Genomic DNA, 5,674 nt, shown 5'->3' with positions numbered 1-5,674 from the left:
CTGGTCTGGGACCAGTGGTACATACTCCGAGACTGACTTCGTGTCAGTGCAGTACTGGTCTGGGACCAGTGAGAGTGGTACATACTATGACGCTGACTTCGGGTTGGTTGAGACTGGTCTGGGACCAGTGGTACACTCTCTGAGACTGCGATACTAGTTTGGGACCAGTGGTACACTCTATGAGACTGCGATACTGGTCTGGGACCAGTGGTAGGAGTGGTACTTACTATGAAGCTGACTTCGAGTCGACTGAGACTGGTCTGGGACCAGTGGTACACACTCTGAGACTGACTTTGAGTCAGTGGAGGATAATACTGGTCTAGGACCAGTGGAGTTGTACTCACTATGACGCTGACTTCGGGTTGGTTGAGACTGGTCTGGGACCAGTGGTACATACTCTGAGACTGACTTTGAGTCAGTATGATACATCCTCGATCATTTCTTCTTCTTCATAATTCGGACAAAAGTAGAGCAGAACAGAACAATGCAAGAGTAGAGCAGAACAGAGCAAAACAGTACAGATCAGTGCAGGGCAGAACAAGACAAAGCAGAACAGGCATAATAGAGCAGAGCAGGGCAAGGGTCAGGCTGTACAGGGCAGTGCATTTGATGGATGAATAGTAACAACCGATAGACAGATTGCAGATGAAGTTCTCCATGGTTGAGAGGGAGTGTTAAAATTGGAAACCAGGGCAAAACTTCATGTGGGTCATCTTATTTGTTATCACTAAAAATTCTGTTTCCAAAAATTGCTCAGATTAGCTTAAGGACAAAGTGTTTTCGCAGCGCATGAATCCTTTTAGCAGTTTCGCAGCGCTACCTGTTTGGGTGATTTCGTAGCGTGCTACGAAATTGGGGATTTGTTCGAGTTTTCAGTGAAGGTCCAAAATCCTAGCATGCCTATTGTACAGAGTTCTACAGATGAGAGCAGCGACAGTGATTTCAAGGAATGCAGTTGAAGCCGTTTCAATGTTTGCTAGCTTTAAGATTGTTCCGGAAACTAACTATGACATGCAAAATCTGTGTGAAACAGAGACTGCTTGTATTTCAAATAATGGACCTGTTGATGTCATTAGTATGAATGGTGGATTTGTTTCTTTCTTGAATAAGTGGGAGCAGGTTAATGAATTTTGTTTTGATCTGCATTTCAGTAATGCAAGTGAGGGAGATTCATCAGCAATGTTTGAAGTCCAAGGTTTGGCTGTTTGCTGGGAAAATTCTCCGGTATACTATCTTAATTTCTCTAGAAGTTTTTTTTAAAGAGGAAGATGGATGTGCCACTTTTCCTAAGAGTGAGGCAACATTGACTGGAATGTCTTTGATGTTGCTGCCTTCAATTGATATTGAAGAAGCTATAGATATTTGTATTGTAGCATGGCTGTTTTGGCCAGATGAACGCTAGAGCAGAGAAGCAGTTAATGATGTTCAAGTTATTGTGGCACCTTTATAGCTGCCAGATGCTCAAAAGGTGATTGAAGGGATTTTTAATACAACAGCAGTCGAGCTTGATATAGTTGATAAAGATCATCTTCTACAATGTGTATCTGAGGTAGATGTTGTGACAAGCTTATTACCTGCCAGTTGCCACACGCCAAATTGCGCATGCATGCATTGAGTTAAAAAAAAAAAAGCATCTTGACACGGCAGGCTATGTCGGTAAAAACATGTTAGATGCAAATGAAAGAGCTAAAAAGTGCTGGAGTGATGATTTTATGTAAAATGGGAACCCTCCATGGAAAGAAAGCAGTGGAACGGGCTTGGGATTATAATGGAACGCAGCAAGGTCAGCAACCAAATAACTTTCAGTCTGGAATTGGATCGAAATTTTCAAAGGATCATGATGATTCTAATCTATATATAGGATACTTGCTACCTCAGATTGATGATGACGGACTAATTCAGTTGTTTGCACCTTTTGGCGACATTGTTGCGGTGGAGGTCATAAAGGATCGCTTAACGGGGGCAAGCAAAGGATATGGCTTTGTTAAGTTCTCTGATACTGCCTCAGCTGCACAGGCAGTGTTGCATTCGATCCTGAGATACAGGCTTTGAAGGCGCGGTTAATGGATATCCACAGGTTATTACAGCCGGGGATGCCTTTAGACGACCGGCCAGAGAGTGCTCGGTCGCCATCTCCGGAGCACATCTATGATAACGATGGAATTAGAATCAATACAAAGGAATTCAGAGCCCGCGTATCAGGCGAAACCCAGCATTTAAGCCTTCAGCAGATTACCGTCCACCGAAGCTTTATAAGAAACTGTTCATTCCTGTGAAGGATTTTTCCGGGGTATAATTTTATTGGCCCCCAGAGGCAACACACAGGAGAGAATGGAGAAGGAGACTGGTGCAAAGATTGTTATAAGAGGCAAGGGTTCTGTCAAGGAGGGTAGATTACAGCAGAAACGTGATCTGAAACCTGATACATTCGAGAATGAGAACTTTTACTGATGATGAGTCACATAGCGATGCTCCCTCGAGATCACAAACATATGGTGAATCTCATTATATGCATGACTACCCACTTGAAACATCTCTGTCTAGGACCGCTATTGATAGAAGAGACTTCAATTCCTATGGAAGTCGTCGAGGAAATGATGAAATCGTGGTTAGAGGATCATTTGAAAATATCCGCTTGGTGAATAAGCTCTTGAATGATGAAGTTGGGCCGGAAACCATACATATCCCCACTGGAGAGAAGTTATCTGTGTATGATGTAGCTATGAGATACAGAAATACAGAGCATGATAAAATTGTTCTTGCTGGATATGAATATGGTAGTGGAAGTCCTCGGGATCGGGCTGCAAAGGGTCCAATGTTGCAGGGTGTGAAAAATGTTATTTCAAAAAAAAGTTTTGAGCGTATTCATCGCAGTAATTTAGCTGGCATGGATATTATTCCATTGTGTTTCAAATCTGGTGAGGATGATGAATCGCTTGGCCTGACAGGGCATGAGAGATACACAATAGATCTTCCTAATGATATCACTCAACTGAAGCCGGGTCAAGATATTACTGTTGCAACAGACACTGGAAAATCATTTACTTGTGTGCAAGGCTTAATACACAGGTTGAATTGGAATACTTCAATCATGCAGGCGTTTTTACTTACGTTATGAGGCAGCTGGTTGGCAATCAAAAAGTAGAGTAGCTGTGTCATTGAATTATGCAGGAATCCTGTAGGATAGAATGAATATTACACACTTTTCACAAGTGTAATGGTTGCAGCAAAATTTGTTGATGATGCATTCTTTAACAATGCTTATTATGTAAAAGCTGGGGGTGTCGGCACGTTGGAGATGAATAGCTTGGAACTTGGATTTGTATTTAATCTGGACTTTAAATTGCAAGTAACAGTCAGTACATTGGAAAGCTATTGCTTGAAGTTAGAGAAAGAAGTTACTGTTGGTGGTGGCAACCTAATTCAACCAGGTTTAGAGCAATTGTATAAAGAACTCAGATATCAAACCTATGGCTGAGCCTACAAATTTGAAGGAGCTATAGACTCATTAAAATTGCAGATTCAAGCATTGTTTATGTAGGCTGTCCGGTGACTGTGGTATAAATGAATACAATTACAGGTCTTATTGTTTTAACATATCTCAAAATAAAGTCATGCTGTATAACTGATGCTGGAAGACTGTGCTTTTGAAGTTACACAGCAGTTTCGTAGCGCGCTACGAAACTGCTGTAGCTGCATGTTTCAGTTGAGCCAATCAATTATGATTGACAAATCAGCGAATCTTTCTGAAAGGTGTTGTCTTCACACATGGAAAAATGGCCAGCACATCGAAGACATGGCAGCCTGTTCTGTTTCGTGTAATCAAAGATAAAAGGCATGCTTCGTTGGATTCGAATATGGAGCAGCACATCAAAGACCGACAAACAGGGGCCTATGTTTTAGGGTAACAGAAAGATATGTCATTAAAGACAAACATGGAGCTATAAACATCCATCACAGCCACCGCCAGAAAGAGAGTAGATGTCAAAGAATGAAGTTCATTGTAATTAAATCCATCCAAGCTACCGCTGTAGTAATCCACTTGGCAAAGGATGCATCTTAATTGTAATAAATGTTATGACCAGCATAATGTAGAATTAGGATCTTATTTGCTTTAGGATTCCAGCACTGTCAATTAGTGGTCAGCTATAATTATTAGTTAGTTAAAAGTTAGTGGGTGTGTCATCATAGGTAATTATTGAGCTCCCCTCACGCTGGAGGAGGGAGCTCGAATCAGGTAGAGTAAGCTTTCTATATAGAGCTGAAGGATGAATGTAAAAGGTGGTTGGAGATTTTGATAAAGAACAAGTCTATTTTGGTTTATGTAAAAAAGCAGATTTCAGTAATACAAACATCTGTTGTTTCTTCTCAAGATTCTCAATAGATCTTATTGTTCAAATGTATGGTGGTTTATTCTCTTAGTGTTCTTTTACAGTCTTGTTACAGCATAATCACTCAGAATTCATGTTTCATGCTCTGACTTCCTGTATGCTTTGCAAGCTGTGTTTTATGTAAAGTATGTTTGAACATCTGATGTAAAGAGCCTTGATTTCCATGAAAAGATAGTGTTTTTGTTTGCTGAGATGTGTGAGACTCCATAAGCCCAATGGAGATTAATTTGATATTTGTCCAACCAGCTTATTTTTCATGTGTTGCTTAAAGAGTTAGCCATCTTTCCTTGTCATTAATCCATATTCATAATCTGTGAGAGAGCCCTCTTTGACTAAGGAGGCTAAGCCTTAGTCTAAAGCCTGGTTTGAAATAGTTACATAAGATCTTGCTAAGTGGCAGCCCTTATTACCTAATTTTGTGATAACATTATTCATGGCTGATAATATTTTTATTAGATTCCTCTTGTCGAGAGGTGTAGGATTCATATAACGATCATCCGATTCCGACAAGTATTCATGGAGATATGAATTTATTTTGATTATGGAATTATTATCAAGCCGACCTGCAACTCATGTAGGCTCAAAAGCCCAACAGTTGCATCTATTCACCCACCAACGTTGTGTATAAATATAAGAGGACTTTTCCTCATTTGGACTCACTCATCTCATCACATCTCTCTCTCTCTACTACGCAGAAATGAGTCTCTTCTCTACTGCGCTGAAATGGGTCTCTCTCTCACATGTGAAGCCAGAAGCTGTTGAATTTGAAGCTGCAACTGTAGAAGTAAAGATTGACTTGTGTGGCCTAGAAGATCTCCTCTTTGGAACTGCGTTGTAGGTTCATCTGAACCTCCTCTGAAAGCCACAACTTTTGGTGGTGGAATGAAGTCAATCCGATGAACGGTTTGCAAGATATCGACTACCCTAGTTTGAAGTCGGAAACTACTGACATTGAAGCTGCAACTGCAGAAGTAAAGATTGACCTGCGTGGCCTAGAAGATCTCCTCTTTGGAACTACGTTGTAGGTTCATATGAACCTCCTCTAAAAGCCACAACTTTTGGTGGTGGAATGAAGTCAATCTGACGAACGGTTTGCAAGATATTGTCTGCCCTAGTTTGATAATGAAGCCGCTAATGCTGATGCTGCTGATCTAGGGTTTGCTACTGCTGATATGAATCAGATTTATTGTACTATTTCTCTCTGCTGAATTATTGAAGATAAAAGAAGATTTGATCAAAGGGTTTCCCCACACATTGTGGGGTTTGTCCTTGGCTAGCCGCCA

The 5,674-nt window shown here is 40.9% G+C and overlaps 1 pseudogene; it reads left to right on the top strand.

Annotated features, from left to right (window-relative positions):
- Positions 1-2,434: 2,434 nt before the first annotated feature.
- On the top strand, positions 2,435-3,150 carry LOC149152631 (aconitate hydratase, cytoplasmic pseudogene; annotated as a pseudogene).
- Positions 3,151-5,674: the final 2,524 nt, after the last annotated feature.

The sequence above is a fragment of the Pinus tabuliformis genome, chromosome 9, assembly GCF_031772625.1.
Source record: "Pinus tabuliformis cultivar Carrire ecotype Pingquan chromosome 9, CPIR1, whole genome shotgun sequence".
Classification (NCBI taxonomy): Eukaryota; Viridiplantae; Streptophyta; class Pinopsida; order Pinales; family Pinaceae; genus Pinus; species Pinus tabuliformis.
This window is presented reverse-complemented; position numbering and strand designations above follow the sequence as displayed.